General features: G+C 46.5%; 1 non-coding gene and 2 pseudogenes across 1 annotated transcript; 2 read left to right on the top strand and 1 right to left on the bottom strand.

The window, feature by feature from the left end:
- Positions 1-25,806, top strand: part of LOC104581145 (coiled-coil domain-containing protein 81-like) — a 272,002-nt pseudogene that overhangs the window by 128,767 nt on the left and 117,429 nt on the right.
- On the bottom strand, positions 14,105-14,178 carry TRNAI-AAU (transfer RNA isoleucine (anticodon AAU)). The gene has a single exon. It is a non-coding gene; the product is annotated as a tRNA-Ile (tRNA).
- LOC148594874 (olfactory receptor 6M1-like) lies at positions 20,569-21,622 on the top strand (annotated as a pseudogene).

Genomic DNA, 25,806 nt, shown 5'->3' with positions numbered 1-25,806 from the left:
ACAACACCTCAGTGCAGCACAACACTCCTACCTGTATTGATACCTGCAAGTCCAGCTTTCCCTCATTTCCATGCCCTGGCCTCATAAACATGCCTCATAAATATCCCCAAAACAACTCATTGGTTTTGCCTGCATCAACAGAAGAACTCTAGGCGTGTGAGATCAGTAGGCAGATCCAAGGATCTGCTCCCTTGCCTTAAGTTACCGCCCTCAGAGAGACTGCAAGGAGGTCATCAAGAAGATGAAGGCAGGCTCTTCATTCTGATGCATGGTGGGAGGATAAGTGGTAACGTGCATAAATTGAAAGACAACTTATTCATGGAGGAGATAAGGAAAAGTTTTTCCCTTTGAAGGATGGTTAAGCATAAGGGAAGTGGTTGCCTGGAGAGGCTGTGAAGTCTCCCCACTTGGACCTTTGTAAGATCAGACTGGATCAAGGACAGACCCTGTTTGGAGCAAGGAGATTGGGCTAGAGAACTCCTGTGCTCCCTTCTACCCTAAAGGAGTCCATGGTTCTTCCTTCTCTCTAGCTGTATCTGCAGACAGGTTCCCCTTGTCTGTGGAAGTAGGTCAGCTTTCTTGAGCTCCTCCATTCACAATGGTTCAGGTGTAGTACTTCTAGCAAGGAATCTCCAAATGCTCCTGATCAATCTTTTGCTTAACTTTCAATTCTCACTTTTATTTTCTCTCTCCCCCTTCTAAGTGTGTGTCTTCCACCATCCCTATATCCTCTGATACAGTCAGCCCAAATCTGTCTACTCTTTCTCCATTGGGATTGTCTTGTGTTATTTTGTTTGTCGGTTGGTTGTCAGAGAGAAACTTCAGTCCTGAAGGCCCTTGTGAAACTAGAGAGATTTGGAGAACAGGCACCTCCAGGAGATTTGCAAGAGAAGTGTCAAGTCTTAGGCATAGTGGGGGATGACTGTGTCCATGCAGAGAGATTGAGAGATCTTGAAGAGTAGGCGTGTGGTGCTCCAGGTCTCTCTGAGGGATCTCCCTGATAATCCCCTGGCTTTGTGTTTCAAGCAGAAACAAGTGAGTACAGTAGGGGTAGGGAGTAAGGTGACAAAGCAGTTTGATAGACTGCTGTTTTCAGGGAAACAGACACAGGCATAGGACACCAGAGAACAGCTTGTGGTGGAGATAGATATGGGCACTGCCAAAGCTGAAAGGACCCCACAGAACTGTCTTTGTCCTCTTGGCTATGGCTGGTGTCTCTGCCATTGAGGCCTTGAAGAAGATGCTGTTTCCTTAAATCACTGTGGCCTCACACAGCCTCCTTACATTCAGGAAGTCCAGGAGGTGCCCTATTGCTGTCCTGCACTTGTCCTTGCATGCCCCTACCCTGATAGTGCCTTCAGAAAGAGCCCTGAGCAACATATGGAGGACAGGATCACCCTCCCCATGGGCTGTGTGTCAGTGCCTGTACAGGTTACTGGATAAACCACGTCAAGGTTGACTTGGCATCAGAGCCACCTGTACATTGCCTTTGCCTACCTACAATCAGCCTCTGGGGAGCCTTCTTTGGTAACAACCCTCAGTGGGACCCATTAACACTCCAAGAAACTTTTGACTTCTTCTACTGACTTCAGCTTCTTGAGGGCTTTGTTCAGTCGCCTCTCAGGATGTGAGGTTCAAGCACCAAATACACCCAAGGGGCCATTAAAATGCAGCAAACTTTTCAGGACCCGTGACTCTCACATTTTTCTTCAGTTCTTCAATTCTTTTTGGCTACCTGGGGAGTTTTCATCAGTGTATAGACCAGAGGAGGATATCAGTGAGCACCTGAGAAGAAGGATGCCTGCTTTGTAAGCTCTCTTTATTTTTAAGCTTACAGAATAAATGACCTTGACATTCTCCAATTCATATGGGACACGTAGTAAAAGCAGTATTCTCAATATGAGGTTTTGAGGAAGGACAGACTTTCTCTTCATGTCCCAACATTCCATTTCTGCAATCAGCCACTGGGGGCTTGCGTCTCTCCTGTTAAAGTATAACTTTTTCCATTCAAATCTGTACCTGAATCTTACAGCTCCACTACACCAATTCCCACCTGCTTTCCTTAGACAACTAGTTGCAGATACAGGAGTTTATTTTCTTAACTACAAAAATAAAATAAAAAAAAACTATGCTGCAAGTTGATTAAAAAATATATATATATTCCTCAACTGTATGCTAAGTCCAGGCTGCCTCCAGTGTGGAATCACCTTCTTCCACAAGGAATTCTCCTTCTGTAATATTTGTGACAGACAGGCAAGGAGAGATAGAAACACAACTATGGAGTTGGCTACAGAAGCAAGAAGACTCTGGAGTATGTTTAAGACTCCTTGAAGCTCAGAGCAGCAACTAAAGGGTTAAGAAGAATTTTAATGAATGAAGAGGAATGAAGGGAACTGGAAAGCATTGGATAGTGCATAAACCTAGATAGTCTGATGCAGTGGGAACTTTAGAAATGATCAGCATAGCCAGGACATGTGAAATATGTGATTATAGAGATTACATCCAGAGTTTAAAGACAGAGCACTGGTAACAGAAGTTGAAGGGTGGATCAATATGCCCCTCTGCTGAGATTCAGCAGCTACCTGAGAATTTCCACTATTTCATCACGGGCACCCAATGACACTAGGATTACTCTAAACTTTTAGCTAACCAAAGGGTTTTTGCTCAACATCTTTTAAATTTTGACACCTACTTTTCAGCTTTCCAGGGAGGGCTCAGGTGTCTAACCACAAGCATCCTGTGGCAGCTGAAGACTCCCTGTTGATTCTAAGGCACCTGCTTGGGACTGCCAGCTCTCACAGAGGGCATGTGGGAGACTAGAGCCACTGCAGGTGCAGGTGGAGATTGGGCAAAGGATTCCTGGGCATCTACAATGACACCAGACATCCATGATCTTGTGACTGTGTCTTAAACCAATTCTGACAATCACTTTCCTTTTCAAAACAAGGAAAAATATCATACAAATCACAGTAGTTTCCCCATCCCCTAAGCCAGTATAGTATGTCCTCTGATTACGGTGAGCCCAAATCTGTCTACTCTTTCTCCATTGGTGTTGTCTTGTGTTATTTTGTTTGTCGGTTGGTTGTCAGAGAGAAACTTCAGTCCTGGAGGCCCTTGTGAAACTAGGGGGATTTGGAGAACAGGCGCCTCTTGGAGGTTTGCAAGAGAAGTGTCAAGGCCTACACGTAGCAGGGGATGGCTGAGTCCATGCAGAGAGGTTGAGAGAACTTGAAGAGTAGATGGTGCTCCAGGTAGCTTTGAGTGATCTCTGTGATCGTCCCCTAGTTCAGTGTTTCAAGGGGAAACAAGTGAGGACAGAGACATAAGTAGAGGTAGGGAGGTCCGTGAATGAGAGTAAGGTGACAAAGCAGTATGGTTGTCTGCTGTTTTCACGGAAACAGGCATAAATATGGGACACCATAGTTCAGCTTTTGGTTGGCACTGGTTCAGCTTTATTGGCACTGCCAAAGTTGCAAGGACTCCACAGAACTGTCTTTGTCCTCTTGGATATGGCTGGTGTCTCTGCCACTGAGGCCTTAAAGAAGATGCCATTCAGGATGTTTTTTTCTTAACTACAAAAATAATAAAAAACCTATGCTGCAAGTTGATTAAAAAATGAAATACCTTTCTGAAGTGTATGCCAAATTCAGGCTGCCTCCAGTGTGGAATAACCTTCTTCCACAAGGAATTCCACTGCTGTAATATTTGTAACAGACAGGAAAGGAGAGATAGAAACATAACTATGGAGCTGACTAAAGAAGGAAGCAGACTCTGGAGCACATTTAAGACTCCTTGAAGCTTAGAGCAGCAACTAAAGGGTTGAGAAGAATTTTAATGAAGAGGAATGAAGGGAACCAGAAAGCACTGGAAAGTGTATAAACCTAGATAGTCTGATGCAGTGGGAAGTTCAGAAATGATCAGCATAGTCAGCACATGTGAAATATGTGATTTTAGAGATTACATCCACAATATAGAAGACAGAGCACTGGTAACATAAGTTGCAGAATGGATGAATATGCCTCTCTCCTGAGATTTGTAGGCTACATGAAAATTGCTGCTATTTCATCATGGGAAAGCAATGATATTAGGACTACTCAACTCTTTTAGCTGACAAAAGGGTGTTTGCTCAACATTTTTTAGATGTTGGAAACCACTCCTCAGCTTTTCAGGCAGAACTCAAGGGTCTTACCACAAGCATCCTGTGACACTTGAAGAGGCCCTGTTGCATCTAAGGCACCTACTTGGGGCTGCCAACTCTTGCAGAGGGCATGTGGGAGACTAGAGCCACTGCAGGTGCAGGTGGAGATTGGGCAAAGGATTCCTGGGCATCTACAATGACACCAGACATCCATGATCTTGTGACTGTGTCTTAAACCAATTCTGACAATCACTTTCCTTTTCAAAACAAGAAAAAAAATCATACAAATCACAGTAGTTTCCCCATCCCCAAAGCCAGTATAGTAAAACAAAACAAAACCAAGAGGAAAATTACACAAAATATTGTAAAAACTGAAAGGTGTCTCAAAACCTTTCCCTTGTATTAGATCTTGTTCTCAATCTCTCTGTTTTTCAATTCTTATTGACATTTTCTAAATATTTCTGTTAGACTGCACCATTCCAAAGTTATTGTATGTCTCCTGCAAAGTTCAATGTCCCTGCAAATACTCCCTCCTCAGGGTTGTCCATCCACTGCTAACTGCACAGAGTGACTTGCATCCTGAGGTGTCGAGCTCTCTTGACTGACAGAGGAAAGTATGGTGAGGAGCTTCACTGAAAAGTTGCATTCTAGATGGCAGAATTGGCACGAATCTCAAAATAACTGTGAGGGAGTGATGTCGTAAAGGAGTCCCTAATCGCCTAGGCACATTGCCTTTTCATTCCCAGCATGGCAAACGAAATGCAACTCCATGTGAGGGGACAAGAGGGATGAGACTGATCTCACCCGTTGCTAGACATCATGAGTGCACATGTCTGCATCTAATCCATCTGTCTGGACTTCCCTTTCTAAAGAAGGAAGAGAAAGAAGGTGTCTCATTGTCAGGCCTAAAAAGACTCCTGGTGCCCAGCTTGTGCTCAGAAAGGTTCACATAGGTCTAGGCTCACATTTCCCAGTACCACACGGAAACACAGCTACTTCAGGGCATCCTGGGCAGCAGTAGAATGTAGTAGCCTCTGTGTGTGCAGAAACGAGTGAAGGCCTAAATGCATCTAGTTATAAATGTGAAAGCTATTTTAAGAGTAACTTTGGGAAAGAAGTGAAAAAAAAAATCCAAACTTTCACAATTTCATTTTTTTAATCAATTTGATTTCTTTCTTTTTTATTGGCAACACTATGTGATGCACTACAGCAATTACCCTCCTTATGTGACTATAACATAGATAGATCTATCTACACAGCGTGTCATCAGAATACATTATCCACCTCCACCCAAATTGCCATATTTCCCATATTTTCTTCTATTGCTTTGTCCTTTCCTCTCTTGCTACTTATGTTGCCTTTATAGAGCTCTCCAGCATGTGAACTAATTCATTAGGGCTTTTTACCTCCATTTCAAACATGACGTGAGGTGAGGGCCTCCGTCCTAAAAATCATTGCCATGCTGTCGTCACTGCAAATGTGATCCTATGTTGCCCACACCTTTCAAAGAGTCCCTGGAAATTAATGGGAGGTAGGAGGAAAACCTGAGTTGGAAGAATCAAGAAGGGATTGATAGAGGTACAGGACGCTAACACTAGGTCCATGAAAGTACAAAGAATGCCTTTACATGTATGGAGCCATAATTTCTTTCAACGTAATTTCGAAAACAAACAAACTAAATAACAAAAAACATATAATATGTGGGTAGAAATGGATTGGAAAGAAATGATAAAGATGAAAATTTGAGAAGATGCATTTGCCTTCCTGGAAATTATTCTCATCCAAACACTGCAATACATTCAGTTTCAGATTGGGCTTTATTTTGACTTTTTTTTCCTATCAGGAATGAAACATTGCCCTCCTCCAATGGCACGCAATGTTCTACAGTGGAGGCATTTATTGTGCTGTTTCCTATATTTTCTATATAGTCTTTGCTCAAAAAGAGCCAAAAGCAACTGAAGCATACGAAGATTATGATGAGGTCAGATTACTTTGCTACTGGAATGCTGTGATTTTCTAAACTGCGTTTTTTCAGTTTTAGCTTAAAAATTATCTTTGCTTTTTTTAATGTATGTCAATAAACACAAGCTGTCTCTATATATACTCACCTTGGCTAGTAACTAAAGGGGCAAGCTCCTCTACTGTTACCGGGAAATCTGAAATCTCAGTTTTATAGAATCATAGAATCATCACTATCATAGAAACATTACAGTTGGAAAAGATCTTCAAGAGCATCGAGTCCAACCATAAACCCCTCAACACTATAACCTGTTAAACCATGTCCCTAAGTGCCTCGTCTGCACATTTCTTGAACACTGCCAGGGGTGGTGACTTCACCACTTCCCTGAGCAGCCTGTTCCAGTGCTTCACCACTCTTTCTGTGCAGAAATGTTTCCTAATATCTGATCTGAAGCTCCCCTAGCACAACTTGAGACCATTTCCTCTTGTCATATCAGTAGTTATTCTGGAGAAGAGATCAATACCAGCCTCACTACAACCTCCTTTCAAGTAGCTGTAGAGAGTGATGTCTCCTATTGCTTCTCATTAGTCCTCTTCTCCAGACTAAAGTCCAGCTCCCCCAGCCGCTCCTCATAAGCTCTGTGCTCCAGCCCCTTCACCAGTTTCATAGCCCTTTTTCAGACAAGCTCCATGGCCTTCATGTCTTTCTGGTAGTGAAGGGCCCAAAACCGAACACAGTATTTGAGGTGCAACCTTAGAAGTGCCGAGTACCGGGGGACGATCACTTCACTAGTCCTGCTGGCTACGCTACTGCTCAGACAAGCCAGGATTCCATTGGATTTCTCGACTACCTGGGCACAAGGCGGGCTCATGTTCAGCCATCTGTCGAGCAACACCCCCAGATCCTTTTCTGTCCTGCAATTCTCCAGACACTCTACCCCAAGCCTCTAGAGTTGCATGGGGTTGTTGTGACTAAAGTGCAAGACCCAGCACTCGGCCTTGTTGAACTTCATACAGTTGGTCTCAGCCCATCAATTCAGCCTGCCTTGTTCCCTCTGTAGAGCCTTCCTACCTCAAACAGATCAACTCTTCCTCCGAGCTTGGTATAATCTGCATAGTTGCTGATCCTCAGCAACTCAATCATCATCCAGATCCTCAATAAAGATCTTAAAGAGGACCGGTTGCAACACTGACTCCTGCAGAACACTGCTCGTGACCAGTCACCAGCTGGATTTAACTCCAAAGTCTAAGTAGACCATGTCCATAGCCTTTCCCTCATCCACCAGGCGAGTCACCTGTTCAAAGCAGCATGACTCCTGCCTCTCTGAAGTACCTGTACACTAATGCATGTACCAGGGAGAGCAAACATGAGACATGAGAGATCTATGTAATTTTGAAGAGTTATGATCCCATTGGGATCATTGAGACATAGTGCAATCAATCATAGAGATGATCGACACAGACTCTTTAGGAAGGACACGCAGGCAAAGTAAGGAGAAGATTTGCCCTTCATGTGAAAGATCACCTCAAATGAAGGGCACTCTGCTAGTGCTGGAGAGTGAGCTAGGCCAGAGTTTCTGGGTCAGGATGAGCAAGCAAAGAAACATGTGTTGGATGCCATCCTCAGTCATGCAATCAGGAAGAAGCAGCCTTCATCAGGCAACAGGAAGAAGATTTGCATTTGCAAGACCTTGTTCTCACAGGGACTTGTCACCACTCTATATCTGCTTGAGGCACAACACAGCAGGGCACAACCTGCATCCAGGAGGTTGACAGGAGAGGTGGTTCAGGTCAGTCTCTTCCCTTCCGTAACACTACGGCAATGAGCGCACTGTGGAGTGTGCCCAGGGGAGATCTCTGAGGAAAAGGAGACATTCCGGGCACCCACTGCTCCACCAGCAGAATGAGACTCTGTGAATCATCCTCTGGAATGGAAAGAAATCTGAAGAAACCAAATCCAAGTGATGTTTTGACTGACGGAAACAAGATGGGCTTTTTGTGGCAAGGCAGCCTTTGCGAGGTGTGAACTGACGGAGGCAAGAGGGCCTTTGCGAGGCTAGGCGTGGACTGACAGAGGGGAGGTGGCCTTTGTGAGTCAAGGTGTGGACTGACAGAGGGGAGGTGGCCTTTGCGAAGCGAGGTGGCTTTGCCAAGTGATGTTGTGACTGATGGAAATGAGGTGGGCTTTGTGTGGCGAGGCAGTCTTTGCGAGCTGTAAACTGACAGAGGCGAGAGGGCCTTTGTGAGGCAAGGCAACCTTTTTGAGGCGTGGACTGATGGAGGCAAAGCGGGCTTTGCGAGGCAAGGCAGCCTTTACAAGGCATGGACTGACAAAGGCGTCATGGTTTTTGCGAGGCGAAGCCACCTTTGCTACACGAGGCGTGGACTGATGGAGGAGGGGTGGCCTTTGTGAGGAGAGGTGGCCTCTGCGAGGCTAGGTGGCCTTTGGAAGGAGTGACGTGACTGGGGCGAAGCAGCCTTTGCTAGGCGTTGACTGACAGAGGCGAGGCAGCCTTTACAAGGCAAGGAGGCCTTTGCGAGATGTGGACTGACGGAGGAGAGGTGACCATCGCGAGGCGAGGTGGCCTTTGGAAGGTGTGACGTGACCGGGGCAAGGCAGCCTTTGCGATGTGTTGACTGACAGAGGCAAGGTAGCCTTGCGAGGCTAGGAAGTGTAGACCAATGGAGAGGAGGCGGCCTTTGCGATGCGCAGAATGATGGAGGCAAGGTGGCCTTTGCAAGGCGAGACCTAGACTGATGGAGGCGCAATGGCCTTTGCGAGGCTAAGCAGCCTTTGTGAGGTGAGGTGGCCTTTGCGAGACATGGACTGACGGAGGCAAGGTTGCCTTTGTGAGGCGAGGCGGCCAATGCTCAGAGCGTTCCAGACTGGGAGAGATTTAGATGTGCCATGTCACATGGAGTCAAGAAAGAAAGAAAAAAAAAAGCATTACACTACACCCATTCAGATCTTTCTAGTAGCCCTCAGCACCCTCAGAGGTCCCCAGCAAACAACCCTGCTTTTGCTGCCAGAGGGCAGTCCCCAGGATGGGCCAGAATGATGTCGCCATCCCAGAGAAGATGGAGTTGTTTGAAACAAAAGACCCTATTCCAACATAGCTCTGAGCTCCTGCTGCCTCAAAGGCATCGCCAGGGTCCAGCACAGCTTCAGTGCTCCTAGGGAGGGCCAGCAAGCACAGAAAAGCTGCCCCTTGCTGGATTTGCATAAACATTATGGTTCCCATCTCTGTTTCAAGGCTCTCTACAGCTGACTTTGACCCACTCCTAGGCAGGATATTTGAAAAATCAGCATGAATGATGGTGTTTGACTTTACAATGTCTGCTGCGGCAGTAAACACAAGCAAAAATTTGCAGCTAAATCTGATGGGAAGCAGCAGTCCCAATACATCTAACCTGTTGGGTTTTAATTGTCATGTGCACAATGACGAGAGGAACAAAGGAGCCTGTGTCTTTACAAATGTATGAAACACTCCACATTCTTTGGTGAACAGGACTAGGGAGTAAAGGCAGGAAGGTCATGCTATACGTATACGAATGGCTGCAGTTGACCTCCAGGGAAAACAAGAGGGAGACAGAGAGCTGTCCTGATGATGTCCTGATTACTTGAAAAAAATCTGGAACTGTTATCCAGATGCAGTGTCAGAATTCTAGAGTTCTAACAGTCACTGTTGAACAAAACTTATGCACACCCAAACATGTACCACAAAAGAGGAAGCAAAAGTTTCAGCAGGTCTTCTTACCAGGAGCATAGGCCTTATCATAGGTGCAGCTGTGAACCTCCACAATATTCTTTGAAAGACAGAACACGAGTCTGCGAACAGTCACCAGACCGTGTTTCCCCACACTGACACGCTCAGTCACAACGCTGAAAGTCCCAAGTCAAATAAGTTGAACTCCCTGGAACAGGAAGGAAGAGAAGAATTATTGGAATGGTAGGTAGACAGGCTGGTGAGTTGTCATTGCACATAGAGGGTAGTTAGTGCCCTCCCCAACCCTGCTGTGCGAAGGGGATGAATGGAGGACTCAGGAAAGCTTTGGAGAACCCTTGGAGAAGGTCTTTAGAAGAGAACTTCTGGTGCTTTCATTCCCCTTCTTCATGCTCTCAAAAAATGCAAGTAAACCTAGAGAACTCATCCCTCAAATGGATCAGATGCAGAAAAAGGGCTCCCAGGGGAGATGCAGGATGGCAGACCCACCTTGTTCAGCATCAGCTGCTCTAGAATGTGGTTGGAGACTCCTTCGCAGATAGCAAGGGTCTTTGGAAAAGAGGTGGAAGACACATCAGGCTCTGTGTGGCCCTGATCATAAATGTGCAGCACGTGGTTAGCCAATGGTGCTTAATGAGCAAACTAAGCCCAACCCCGAGAGAGTCTCAAGAGCTGAGATCGAGATGGTATTAATGGGGAGGCCTGGCAGCTCAGGCAGGCCATCTCCACTGGGAGACCCTGCTGGCAGGGACTTCTGAGTGGGGTGTCCTGGGACAGTGGGGACAGCATCAGAGTTTGGTTCCAGGAGTCCTGGCAGCCACACTGGCACCAGAGGGAACCATGAGGTTGGGCTCTGGCTGCAGCCCGAACCCCATCCAAGCTCCCCCCAGCCCCAGGCTTTACACAGCCGTGTTCACAGTTCATGATCTCTGCTAGACTTCCCAAGATAGAGCTCCCAGAGGCCTTACCCTGTGCTGGTAGCACTGGCAATTGCTGCCCACAGGACCTGCCATAGCTAATGTCCCAGAGCTCCATCCTAGTTTCTTTGCCCTGTATACCATCAAAAAGGAGGTGATGAGGAAACAGCTCCTCCTGTACAAGTCACCACAGCCCTGCGCTACTCCAGTTGCACCTCGCTGGTTCCCACTTGGAGTTGTGGGCTCCTCACAGCAGAGCAGAGCTGAGAGCAGTCCCAGCATGTGGGCTCTCCCAGGCTCGTCACAACATGTGAGGAAAGGTCGCAGCATGCGCTCTGACTGCTGTGCCTGTGACACGGGATGTTCCCTGTGAGCACAGCCCATGTCACAGAGGGGTCTGACCCTCCTCACTGCAGGCCAAGCAAGGGCTGGCCCTGCACTGCGCAGGGACTGTATGGGGCACTCAAGGGCTGCTCCTGCCGCACACAGACTGTGCAACAGGGATTAACCCTCTCGCTGCAAGTCCTGGCTGCAGTGGGCACTGCGACTGCACTTACACGGCCACACAACACAGCGGGTTACTGCCACCGCAGGAGGAAGCGCTCACTATTGAGCCCTCCTAAACATCCAGCAGCTGCTCGGCAGAGACCACGACGGTCTTCTGGCTGCTACAACCAATGGCTTCTTCCCTTGCCACTTCCCTCAGCCACAAAACCTACAGGAATCTCTGTTCAGCCACGGCCAGCCTACAGACAGCTTTTAGATCTTGTAAGTGCAGCACGCCGAGGTCTGGGGTGGATGAGAATTGAGCAGGGCAAGAGGCAGCAGGCCCGAGAGCTCAACATCTCCTAGCAGGAATGGCTCGGAACAAACAGTGAGCAGTTGCTGTCCCAGGTCACTTTGTGTGTGGTCTTTTCTAAGGACAGCGGGGTCCCCCAGGGGTCAGTCCTTGGTCCAGTCCTGTTCAATTTATTCATCAATGACCTGGATGAAGGCACAGAGTGCTCCCTCAGCAAGTTTGCTGATGACACAAAACTGGGAGGAGTAGCTGATACCCCAGAGGGCTGCGCTGCCATCCAGAGGGACCTGGACACACTGGACAACTGGGCGGTGAAAAACCTCATGAAATTCAACAAGGCCAAGTGCAAGGTTCTGCACCTGGGAAGGAATAACCCCAGGCACCAGTACAGGCTGGAGACTGACCTTCTGGAGAGCAGCTCTGCGGAGAAAGACCTGGGTGTCATGGTGGATGGTAAGTTGACCATGAGGCAGCAGTGTGCTCTTGTGGCCAAGAAGGCCAATGGGATCCTGGGGTGCATTAAGAAGAGCGTCTCCAGCAGATTGAGGGAGGTGATCCTGCCCCTCTACTCAGCCCTGGTGAGGCCGCATCTGGAGTATTGTGTCCAGTTCTGGGCTGCACAGTACAAGAGGGATATGGAGCTGCTGGGGAGAGTCCAGCGCAGGGCCACAAGGATGATCAGGGGCCTGGAACATCTGCCCTACGAGGAGAGGCTGAGGGAGCTGGGCCTGTTCAACCTGGAGAAGAGAAGGCTGAGAGGGGATCTAATCAGTGTATATAAGTACCTGAAGGGAGGGAGTGCAGAGGATGGTGCTGGTCTCTTTTCAGTGGTGGCCACTGATAGGACTAGAGGTCATGGCCACAAACTGAAGCACCAAAAGTTCCACAGGAACTTAAGGAAAAATTTCTTAACAGTGAGGGTGACAGAGCACTGGAACAGGCTACCCAGAGAGGTTGTGAGTCTCCTTCTCTGGAGATCTTCAAAACCCTCTTGGACGCAGTCCTGTGCCACGTGCTTTAGGTGACCCTGCGTGTGCAGGGGCGTTGGACTAGATGATCTCTAGAGGTCCCTTCCAACCCTAAGCATTCTATGATTCTATGAACAAAGCTTATGCTGGGATGTTGCAGTGATGGGTCAAAGGCAGGGAAGAGATCCAAGTTTTCCTGCTCAAAGACAGGGAGAAATTGCTCAAGAGTTTCATCAAGTCTTGTCTATGAAGGATGAAGACCACACAGCCTCTCTGGACTACCTCTTGAGAGCTTTCTTGTTGCCGTTTATGTCCATTGCCCTTCCTCCTCCCACTTTACACCACTGTGAAGAGCTTTACTTTGTCTTCTCAAAAATGTCCCTGTTGGTATTGAAAGGTTCCTTTGAGGTTCACCTGAATCTTCCTTTCTCCAAACTGGATAATTCCCATTCTCTCAGTCTCTCTTCCCAGGCTCAAAATCCCTGAACACTTTGGTGACCCTTCAGTGAACTCCCTCCTGTTTCTCCATGTCTTTCCTAGACTGAGGCTGCCAAAACTGGAGGTAGAATTGCAGATGTGGTGTAATGAGTGCAGACAGAGTGGGATGATCATTTGGCCTTCCTTGTCATAAGGGCACACATGTGCCAGCACACATGGCACTGTTGCCAGGGCACATGCTCACTTTAGGTCCATCAGGATCTTCCATTGAGCCTTCCCCATAGAGCTGCTCCCAGTCAGATATCCATAGCCTGGATCACAGCAAGGGGCTGTTCCTTCCAAGGGCAGGAGTTTGCATTTGTTCCTGTTTGAACTCATATGGTTTATGTTGGCCCATTCCTCCAGCCTGTCAAGGTCCCTCTGGATAGCATCCATTCCCTCAAAATTGCCTATGGTCCCCTCTGCTTAAGAACATTTGCCAACATGATGAGCAAGCACTCTGTCACCTCTCATATGACAAAATTCATTGTTAAAACTGGGAAAAAAGCTCATGTCCTAGGACATACCCCTGAGGTATGCCATGGTCACAGTCCTCTTGGTTGATTACAACCCAAGTACTACTATTCTCTGAGTTTAATCATAGAATCATAGAATGCTTCGGGTTGGAAGGGACCTCTAGAGATCATCTAGTCCAACCCCCCTGCATACGCAGGGACACCTAAAGCACGTGGCACAGGACTGCATCCAAGCGGGTTTTGAAGATCTCCAGAGAAGGAGACTCCACAACCTCTCTGGGCAGCCTGTTCCAGTGCTCTGTCACCCTCACTGTTAAGAAATTTTTCCTTAAGTTCCTATGGAATTTTTGATGTTTCAGTTTCCGGCCATTTCCTCTAGTCCTATCAGTGGCCACCACTGAAAAGAGACCATCCCCGTCCTCTGCACTCCCTCCCTTGAGGTATTTATATACACTGATTAGATCCCCTCTCAGCCTTCTCTTCTCCAGGCTGAACAGGCCCAGCTCCCTCAGCCTCTCCTCATAGGGCAGATGTTCCAGGCCCCTGATCATCCTTGTAGCCCTGCGCTGGACTCTCTCCAGCAGCTCCACATCCCTCTTGTACTGTGGAGCCCAGAACTGGACACAGTACTCCAGAAAAAACACATGGCCTGTACGGGGATCGAACCCGCGACCTTGGTGTTATTAGCACCACGCTCTAACCAACTGAGCTAACCAGCCCACCCCTTTTTTTGTTTTCTTTTTGTGCATCTGATGCTCCAGCCATTCAGAGCATGACATCCTAACATGGATGTTATGACTGTTGTTGTCATGACTGTAAGACTGTTGTTACACGTCATGTCAAATACCTTCTTCAAGTCACAGTCTTTGTGTCATGAAGGACACACAGATCAGGCAGGCAGGAAGGCAGGCAGGTCAGCCAGGTAGGTAGGATGTAACCTTGGTCACTCCACACTGACTGTTCCTCCTTTATTTGCCCAGAAATATCTTCCAGGAGGACTCCAAGAATTTCCCAAGCACCACACTGTGCTTAATGACCTATAGTTCCCTAGATCATCCCTTGGTCATTTTTGAAGGTGGGTGCAAAATTGGCTTTCCTCCCATCATCTCAGTTCTCCCCTAATCTCCAAGCATTATAAAGAAAACAGACACAGATGAGAGAGGCCTTGAAAAGATGCTGGGCACATCTCTTAGCACCTTCTGATGCAACGTTTTTAGCCAACTCTTTGCCAGACTAAAAATTTCCTGATGCCCCAACATTTCTTCACAGGAGCTTTGCAGTTGGCACTTTACCATTTCCTACTGGATCTTCCAAATTTTCTCTCATCCCTCCCCGTCTGGAGGGCCCATGACTAGGATCAGTACTCAAAATGTGGCCTTGCCATCTGTGAGTCTGAGCCAATAGCAACTTTACCTTGATGTTCCAGCCATTGCCCTTCTCCAGGCCTCTGTCTGGAGTAGGACCCCTCAGACGGAAAAGATGAGCATGTTGCCAAGTAAGTGTCCCAAGGAGCACTCCAATTTTATTGGTTGTAGTTACATAGGATGTCGAGGGTCACTCTCGCGCCAAGTGCCAGGGCCCTCTCCACAAGCCAGAGCAAACAACACCTCCACACAAAGTGAGGTCAACTCCGCTCTGCTGTTGTCTGTAGCAGGGCTTTATACCCATGCAGGTGGGCATGCGCTGAGGAGCAGCACTCATTGGCTACAGGCTCCCAGCTGATTGGTTCTCCTCCAGGTGTTCGGTTGCTAGGCGTCGGTCCAGTTCCCCACAAACTCCACTTTCCTATATATTCTTACTAAGGCCCCAACATCTCCCCCTCTTTTTTCCAAAAAACAAAAATTAGCAATAAACATTGCAACATTTACAAAAAACAAATTAACATAGCTGTAAACCTCAGCATTTCCCCTCTTTTTACAAAAAACAAAAATTGGCAATACCATGCATCAAAATATTATGAACAAAAACAAAGTAACTTAGTTGCAAGCACAAATATAATCATTCTGGTCACGCTTATGATAGTGTTTCATTTTTAAATTCCCAAGACAAAAGAAAATGGTCCCAAAGGAATACACAATTTCATTTTGCTTACAACCACAGAAATTCTTCTTGGAAAGGTAATTGTGCTCTTCATTTCAGCAACAGGAGAAGGAAAAAATCTTGCCCTTTGGAGCTGGGGAGGATGGGGGTCCAAGTTAGTATGGTCAGACTGGATATGCTATCAGTTTTAGTTTTCAACCGCTGGAAAGTTCTTCCAGTCACAGAGACTGCCGCTCTTTTCAGTTTCAGACCTTGAGGAAGCTGTCCCACGATCCTGTTGCCACTGCCATTCCATCATCAGTCACACCTAAGCAACTGACACGGTTATCATGACCGGCAAGGACACCTGCTCTATCAGCTTTCAGTGCATCCCAGACATTGCAATTGAAGTCATCATAACCAGCTAGGAGGAGACATAGCTGTCCCAGATTATAAGCTTGCCATCCTGGGAGGCACTGACTAGAAGCCTGGAATCAGTCCCCCAGTGCATTGCGTAAATTTTAGCCAAGTGTCCCCAGAGTGTTCTTCTAGTACGCATTTGAATTCTCCCCACAGGGTCAATGTTGGCTGTGATCCGAGTCAAGGTGGCGTTAGCACATGCTTTCCTAGCATCCCTGATTTGGTTTTTCAGTTGCTCGGCCTCCTGGCGTAACTGGTCAAGCTCACTCATTTTCCCGTGCTAAAGTTGCACTTCACTGCCACCTCTGAGAGGATCACAAGTCTGCCCTTCCGTCCGCTGCTCATTACTCTGTCCGGTTCGTCCGCCCGCCCTGGCCTGCTCCCAGTGACACCACGGCTCAGGGGGCGGGAGAAGAAGGAGAGGGTGGTGGTTGGGGGGGGGGGGGGGGGTCGCTGGCTCTCAGCTCCTCCCCAGGGGACCAGTGCACATCAATTCTAATATGTGCACGTCAGTCTCTAATCACTGTGGATTTTGCCACAGAGAGGTTGACTCCTGCACTTCCTCGGGTTGCGGCGGAGAGTTCACAGAGGCAGCCATCGTCTGGGGATACTTGTTTGCCGCGTCCCTCACAACGCGGCGGCTCCCATTTCCCCGTATCGGCATGCCGTTCTTGCGGAACCATGATCGACACTCCGCTGCCTTATGCCCGAACCTTTGACATCTCGTACAGGTCCCATTAAATCCTCTCGGGGCCATACCTTCCATCCTGAATCTGTTAGGACACTTCCTCCTCATGTGTCCTAATCGACCACATAGGAAACATGTCCCATGAAATCTCTTGTCTTCCTTTCTAGACATTCTTTCTCCTTTAATTGCTGCGGCCAAAGCCGCACCATGTATTTTTGCTTTTTGTTCTTCCTCCATCAATGGCGCTCGGGCACAGGTCTCTATCATTTGGACAATTGAAGCTCCTGGTGGCAAAGTAGCTAACAGTTGCTTGCAAGTTTGGTTTGCGTTCTGAACTGCTAGATCCTTTGCCAATATTGCTTTCATTTCCGCAGGCACATTAGGTGCCATATCCAAGGCTTCCTTCAGTCGATCAACAAAGTTGAAAAAAGACTCATTCGGCTTTTGTGTTATTTTTGTGTATGGTAACTGTGGCGTTCCTATTTGTGGTAGTGCAAGAAAAGTGGCTAGCGCTGCATTTTTTGACTGCTGTAGTATCCTGGGGTGGAGCGCTGCCTGGGCCTCGGTTGCCCGGTAACGCCCATTCCCCATTAGTTGATCAAGGGTGGCAACCCTTAATGGATCGTCCATACTGCGATTTAGATTCTCCAACTGTTTTTCCTCTAATCTTTCCTGCCATTTTGCTAACCAAAGCATGTAAGCGGTAGAGGAAAGCAGGAGCTCCATTATCGCTCTGCTATCCGCAGGTACCATATGGGAATATTTAAACAGAGCAGAGACCTGATTTCTCACCAACTTATTGTCGTGCCCATACTGCATTACTGTTTTTTGTATGCCTTGAACAAATTTCCAATCGAGAGGTTCCCACCTGGGGCCCTGGGCTCCCATTACTACAGGAGCTGCTAGTGGTGTTAATACAAATTCTCCTTGTAACTGAGCATTCTCTATGAGTCCTTTATACCGTGCTCCCGCATTAAATGTTGGATCAATAGGTGGCATTCCCTCATCATTACTTCCACCTGCAGTGGAAGTGGCTGGGAGCTCCGGCAACAATCCTTCTTCAGCTGGGTCACTTCCTCCAGCTGCTTTCTTTTGAATCTTAGGAGCATCTTTTCGTGCCTCCCACTGCTCTAATTGTTTGTCTACATTTTCCAACCCTTCGACTATAGCCCTATGGGCAGCCTTATAGGCTGCCTTCACATCTCTGGCCTTGGACCCACCGTCTAATCGCCGCATTTGTTCTAATAATTCTGTCATTCTCTCTGCCTGTCCCCGAAGTTCTTGTCGCATTTTTTGAACCACGGCATTATCATCGTCCGATCCATCTGGGATTGGTACTTTAACTGGGTCCACTTCCATTTCGGGCGCTGTGGGGGTTGGTCGCTTTTCCCCCTCCCATTCGGGCGCTGTGGGAGGTGGTCGCTTTTCCCATTCGGGTGCTGTGGGGGGTGGTCGCTCCTCCCCCTCCCATGGGGGGAGATACTCATCCACTCCCCCCCATACTTCTTGTTCGGCCAAAGTTACCGGACATGCCTGTTTAGGTGAGGTTACCTTTTTCTCATTATCTATTTTCTTACACTGAATTGGCTCAGTATTGTTAGTACATTCAGAACTTTCAGACCCGTTTTCCTCTTCTTCTCCATGGAGCGCTTCCCAAAAGGCGATAGCAACTAACCGCTCAAACATAGGCCATATGAGACGATATGTCTTGGTGAGGCGCCACGCTTCCTCTGAGCCTAATTGTACACCGTCCCATAGTTCTTTTCCTACTCGCTCCCATGATTCAAATTTACATGCCTGGGAGGCTTCTTCTATGATTTTTCTCTTCTTACAAAATAGCAACAAATCGGTTAACTCGGTTTTCGAGACCTCAATCTTAGTTTTTTGAGCAAGCCTTACGAAGCGTTCAACAGTATCATGTTCCATTGCTGTTGCAGCAACTTCCACTCTAGATGCGGCAATTCCCATTCTGACTCACCAGGTCGTGGTCACAATCCGCTTTTCTCCAGCAAGATCTCTTGCGTTCTCGCACGATCACGTCGGGGTCACCAGATGTTGAGGGTCACTCTCGCGCCAAGTGCCAGGGCCCTCTCCACAAGCCAGAGCAAACAACACCTCCACACAAAGTGAGGTCAACTCCACTCTGCTGTTGTCTGTAGCAGGGCTTTATACCCATGCAGGTGGGCATGCGCTGAGGAGCAGCACTCATTGGCTACAGGCTCCCAGCTGATTGGTTCTCCTCCAGGTGTTCGGTTGCTAGGCGTCGGTCCAGTTCCCCACAAACTCCACTTTCCTATATATTCTTACTAAGACCCCAACACATAGGATAGTTCTGCAAGATGGTCCCAACAGATTGGCATGCTCAAATGTCCCTAGAGACTGTCACACAGCAAGCTAGGACATACAGCCTCAGCTTTAACATCACCAGGCCAAAGCCTTTTTCCTATTGTTGAGGATAGCAAAACACAGATACACACACAAAAAAAATATGTTTGTGTCCAAGAGTGCAATAGGACTGCCCAGGAAACCATCATGTGTCCTTAAGGATATCTGCCTCATGTGTTAATCAGAGTGAGTGTGATCCATGCGAAAGTGGGGAGAGCCTCTTCAGTGAATCCACCTGCCCAGTAAAGCATCAACATATGAGTCCTCAGTTAGCCCCATCCTAACCCCAAATAGATAGACTGGACTCTGGAAAAACCAATGGTTGGACCCTTCTGTATTAGCTTCATTAGGTGAGATGATTCTTCTCATTGTTGTGGTCTCTCTGAAAGACAAGACCCTTAAAGTGATCACTTTTTTCCTCAGATTTACTGGGCAATGCTCTTGTTCTCCAGAAAGAAGAAAAGTTTTCTGCTTTTGTAAACTTTAGGTGAGACTTGCTTGCCTGAGTCCCCTGAGTCAGAAATCTCCAGCTTTCAAAGTTCAAATGCTTCTAAGGGAGCCAATTATCTTCTCTTTGTCATTTCTAAGACTGTCTATCAGGTATAACTGGCTCACTCTGAAGTGTGCTGTCTTCATTAAAAATAGATAAATAAATAGTTAAAAAAAAAACACATAATAAGAAGACTTCCACCTTTCTCCTGAAATTTATTTTCTGGACAACATGCTTTGAGTGGTTGCAAATTTATAAACTGCTTCAGGTTTCTTGAGATAACTAGGTTCGCTCCGATAGCAATCAGCAGCTAAAGCTTACACAAACTACAGAAACAGTGTTACAGTTCTCATGATATGAGAATGATATGAGTTCCGGTTATCAGAGCCCACATATAACAGTTCTGGTTATACCACCAGCAAGGGTGAAAAATGTTTTTTACTCTAATACTCTGAATCTTGTGGCTCACTATATCATATGATTGCTGCTTTGTATTTGTCCTCCTATGGGCCATGCTGTAACTCTGTTAGAAAGTGAGTTCCTCTGCTGTTACAATATCAACTGGGAAGGTAGGATATATCCACTTGCTATCTCTATGTCTCCACGGTTTGCTGGAACAGAAGAACTGCTGCAACTCCACACATTCCTAAAACTGCAGAGCTCATAGGGAACTTGGACACAGATAGCTTCAACAAGCTATCAAAATCGAATATATGAGGTGTTCTTTGTGCAGAAGGTAAGTGCAAAAGCACAAGCATAACAGAAGTATTTTAATTGCAAATGTAAAGTTTTGCTGCTTTTTGCATGCATAACTTGCAAATATGGAAGTTGGATATGTAGGATGAAAATAATGCATTGCATATTGTGATTTGATGGTAATTTTGTCTGGAGGTAATAGAGATCAAAAGACTTTGTCAGCAAAGACATGCATGTTACATCTTTCTATTTTTTTTTTCTTTTTTTAACAAAGAGCAATAATGATATTAGTGGAATGGGGAGGAATAGAGATGTAAGTAATGAGGAAAGATTTTTTTTGAATGAATGAATTGAATATTCAAAGAGTCTGTGTTGGTCTCTTCTTCTCACCATGACAGAAAGCACATTTGGATGGGGAATATCACGCCTGTGACAGAGTTTGTTCTCGTGGGATTTCCAAACCGCCAGGAAGCGGAGATCATCTTCTTCGTGGTGTTCCTGTTGGCTTATTTAGTGACTGTCTTGGGAAATGCTCTTACCATTGTACTGGTCTATACAGACTGCCATCTCCATTCTCCCATGTATTACTTCCTCAGTAATTTGTCCTTCATTGAGATCTCCATGACTTCTTCTGTTGTGCCAAAAATGCTGGCAAACTTCCTTTTAGAGAAGAAGACCATCTCCTTTGCTGGCTGCTTTAGCCAATTCTACTTTTATTTTTCCTTGGCTGCAACAGAGTTCATCCTTTTTGCTGTCATGTCCTATGACTGATATGTGGCAATATGCAACCCCTTGAGATATCCCATGATCATGACGGAAAGGGTATGTGGCCAGCTTCTCCTGGGTGCGTGGGTGGGTGGCATGATTTTGATCTTGCCATTAGCAGACCTGAAAGCCAAGCTGCCATACTGCGGTCCCAGCATCATTGACCGCTACTTCTGTGACAGTGCACCTCTCCTGCACCTCGCTTGCACGGACATCTGGGTTGCTGAGCTAAGGGATTTTGTGGTGTCTGTTCTCCTGCTCCTCAGCAGTGACTGTGTTCTCCTACACCTGGATCATTTTGACCATAGTCCGCATCCCATCTGCCCATGGCAGGCAGAAAACCTTTGCCACTTGTGCTTCTCATTTCACTGTTGTTTCCCTAGGCTTTGGCATCTCCATCTTCATCTATGTCAGGCCTTCCCAGATGAACCCTGGACACCTCAACAAAATCCTCTCTGTTCTCTCCAGCATTGTGACTCCTCTTTTAAATCCCTTCATATTCAGCCTAAGGAATCAGCAAATGAAAGAAGCCTGGAAAAATGCTTTGCACAATTGCCTGGGAATGGCTGAGGAGGCCAGAAAGCCAAGAGAATCCTCGTGGCTGATAGGAAGCCAGTCGTCAACTAATCTCAATAAGATCTCTGCATTCATGGTGTCTTCTGTCAGAATGCATCCGGTTACGGCCAATGTTGAGGAATAGCACATGTCTCAAAGGTCAGCATCACGGCAGCAGTGTTGTGTCAGGCCTCACTGAAATTCTCCTGCACTTTAGGTAGTCATGGGTGTTTATGTGGTGCTATGTGGTTGTTGGGCACAAAACAGTCTCCTAATCTGACCAAAAGGCTGTAAGACTGAAAGGAACAGAAAGACCACTAAAGAAGCGGCAAAATGAAAAAAAAATGGCTGTCAATTAATTATTACAAATTTTACTAAATGTTCATCATATAGTCATGTTTTCAAATAAAGCTTTCAAGATTCATATAAAGTGTTCTGCTGGAAAGTAACATCAATTAATGCTTCATCTTTAAAGTGCAAGCTACAGCTGATAGAAATAAGATAAGGGACTCTCAGAAAGTAGATGCAGAAAGAGAAGAAATGCTGAGGAGTGCCAGAAAGAGAGGGAGAACTGAACAGGGAGGTGGAGGAATCCAAAATCAGATCTGTGTCTGTGATAGAAAGGTTCTCTGTTTCTTTTAAGGAAGTGGTGGGACCAATGAGTAAAAAGTCTAATCTTCCTACTCATTCATATGCAAAAATAGGTAGATTAGGAATCAGATGTTGGCCACTTCCCCCTCATAAAACGCTAATTTTATCTTGGAGATTTGGCACCGCTAGAACTACAAAAATAAACCTAAAAAAAATAAATAAATAAAACTGTGTGTGTCTGTGAATTCAAGTCTTCTCTTAAGAAAACTTAAGAAAACCACCCTGTGTTTTTGTCTTAAGAAAACCACCCTGTGTTTTTTATTTGGATAATCTGAATGTTTACAATGCTTGTGTAAACATATTTTCTAAGTAGCTGTTCTCATTCTTGATTCCTCAGAGTTTAAGGCTATCATCTGCTACATATCAGTCACTCAGCTAGAAATAGTGGTGGATTTCCTGGTCGAAGTTGGCAAGTTCTCCTTCCTTGACTATGCTACCCAGGTGCATTTCTTCATTTTACTGGGCAACACCAAAAGCCTTCTCCTGTCTGCCATGGTATGAGATCACTATGTGTCCTTGTGTGACTCCCTGCATCATTCTCTCATCATGAGTGGAAGTCTCAGTGTGTCAGCCTGGTGCTGGTGTCATGGGTGAATGTCCTACCAGAGCAGGCAGGGCAGACCTATCAGGTGTTCCCTTTGCCTTCCTTGCATCCCATGCCATTCGCCCACACCACCACAACCCCCCAAATTGGAACTAGCCTGTGCAGACACTTTCTGGAGATGAGTGATGTTGTACGTCATCATCTTGGTGTTCGACACCCTTCCCTTTCTCCTAGCAGTTATTTCTTATGCCAAAATTACTCAGGCTGGTTCTGAAAAGACCTTCAGTAGTGTGCAAACATGCATCCTTTTCCACCTGATGCTTATACCTTGTGGTGGTGACTCCCTTCTCCAGCTCAGGCATGGTTGCATAATTAGAACACTGAATGAGGGCTTTTCAGACTTTGACAAATACTTTGTTTACACAGTTGGGACCCATCCTGCCATCTGTAACCTCAGAAATAAGGAAGTGAGAATTGCCCTCAAGAGATTCCTATGGAGAAAGTGATACTGCAAACTGTGCAAAATAGTCACAAATAGAAACAAAAGTCCCAATGAGGTATTTGGTTGTCTGAACTTAGACATCCCATTTTAACCTTAGTAAATTCAGGTGTCCCCTGGCTTTGATTCTCCTCAAGATGGGCCCCGGTCTCTTGAGTCATTCCTGCCAAGTCTGATAGTCCCACCTAGGAATTTTCATACCTGCCGCATGTCACTGCTAGGTGATGGCATATCCCAGGAACAGGACTGGGAATTTGTTTTGTTGTTGTTTTCCATGAGGTTCCTGACAATCCATTCCTCCCACTTGCTGAGGTCCACCTGGAGGGCAGCCCTCACATATATGACCCACATATGTGCCTGATCAGGTAACATTTACAAATGTCATGACAATTGCATCTTCTAGATCATGAATGAAGCAGTTAGACAGGTTGGACAGGGCAGTAGAGAGCCCTGCATACTCTGTTGGCAGCTTCTGGTTCAACACAGCCTATTCAACAAAACCCTCTGAGCTTGATAATCCCATGATGATGATGATGATGATGATGAGCTTTTTACCTGTCTGATTCTCTCTCCATCCTATCATAAAGTCCTTACTTGTCTCCAAGAGTATTGTGGTGGACAGTGTCAAACGCCTTGCTAAACTCATACTAAATGGCATCCATAACTCTCTGCTCCTCCACAAGGACAGGATTTTTATCAGAGAAAATAATAGGTTTGGTGGGGAGTGATTTGTCTTCAGTAAATCCATGCTGACTGTTCCCAGACATCTTCTCATTCATGCAACCAGAAATGTGATCCAAGAGCATTCGCTCCATGACACACTCCTCACCAAAGTGAGGCTGAACAGACCACAGTTGTTCTTTTGCCCCCTTTTGAAGATAGGCAGAACATACTCCATTTTTTCCTATTCATTGAGGTCTCCCTTGATCTCCACAACCTTTCAAAGATGAAAGCAAGTGGCCTTGCTATGACAGTGGCCAGCTCACTCAACATCCACAGACACCATACAACTATTCCTATAAACACGTATATGTTTTGTTCTTGCAAATAATCCCTCTCAGCCTTCAGCATTGCTTTTGCTCATCATTGCACATTGCTTTTCTCTTTTGGAGACCTGACTCAAGGCAGAAAAGCCCGGAGCACCTTGTTGGTGAAGACTGAATCTAAGAAGGTCCTCAGACCTATCTACATCTCCTATTACTTGAGCTCTTGTCCCATTCAGCAGTGAGCCCATGAGTTCCTTGTTTATTCTTTCGCTGTTAGTGGAGTAGTAGCAGCACTTCCTCATACCCTTGAAATCCCCTGCAAGTGTCAATCCTAGAGAGCTTTGGCTTCCCTTACACCAAACCTGTTTCACCACTCCATAGAGTATTTCTGACTTCCTTCTCTACAGCCTGCCCCTGCTGTAGGGGCACTTGTATGTAGACTTCTAATGTACCTCAGTCATGACTTCCCTGTTCAGCCAGGCTACCCTCCTGAAATGTCTACTGATTTTATTGATTATGGGTGGGGAACATTCTTATGCTTGGTGGGTGCTGTCCTTAAAGACCTAATGTCTTTCCTGAGCCCCTTTGCTCTTCAGAACTGTCTCCCTTGCGATTCCACCACCAGTCCCCTGAAGAGACTCAAGTCTGCTCCTCTGAAGGCCAAAGTCTGCAGGCTGCTACTGTCCTTCCTCAATCCATTCAGGATCTGGCAATCGACTATTTCACAGTCATTGCAGCCAAAGTTTCTACTGCTAATCACATCCCTGACCAGTTCTTCCTTGCTTGCGAGTACTAGATGCAGCTGAGCATCACCCTTGTTGTCCTATCTGTCAGCTATGCTAAGAAATTCTTCTCAGGGCCCTCCACAAAGCTTCTCTACTTCATTTAAATGAATGTTAGAGAAATTAAAGCCCACCTCCTGTAAGAACCAAGGCCTGGGATGCAAAGACTTTCCCAAGTTGCTTAAAGAAGATTGCACCAAACGCCTCATCCTGATACAGTGGTCTATAAGCCTCATCACAAAGCCACCCTGATGTCCAACAACAAGCATCCAGCCCCTTCTATATCCCATGTAATATGGGATTTACCTCCTTATGTTCCAACCACCCCTTTGCACAAATGGCATCTCCCCATCATTAATGTCCTTGCTGGTCTTTTCCAATGAGCTTCTACCCTCCCAATGTAGCTCTGCAGTTATGTGAGTGAGACCATCACTTCTCAGGCACTCCAACAATGTGGCACACCTGTGACAGCTTCTGCATCTCCATGACCTCCTATCTGTGCCCCTGGCTGCATGCTTTTGTGCAGATTTAGGCTGCAGAACATCAGTGGTGGCACAGAGCGCAGATTGGTCATGGTGAAACCTGTTACAAAGAGCCAAGCACACCATGTGTGCAATGGCCCTGCTTCAGAGCACAGACATGCTGGCATAGAGAGCAAGTGGCAGCATAAGGGTGAAATGAGGTTCCCACTAAGAGCACCCTGTGTGGAAGCCAAGATCAGAAATCCACTTATGGACATTTATGCAACATCTCATCTAGTATGCCATCTCTAAGATGGGAAGGATAAGAAGATAATCTGGAGTAGTCAGCATGGATTCAGCAAGGGGAAGTCATGCTTAAGTAATCTGATAGCCTTCTTTGATGGAA

The sequence above is a fragment of the Tinamus guttatus genome, unplaced genomic scaffold, assembly GCF_059628265.1.
Source record: "Tinamus guttatus ecotype Peru unplaced genomic scaffold, ASM5962826v1 Tinamus_guttatus_pri_ptg000190l, whole genome shotgun sequence".
Lineage (NCBI taxonomy): Eukaryota > Metazoa > Chordata > Aves > Tinamiformes > Tinamidae > Tinamus > Tinamus guttatus.
Note: the sequence above shows the minus strand (reverse complement) of the source record. Positions and strands in the feature narration are given on the sequence as shown.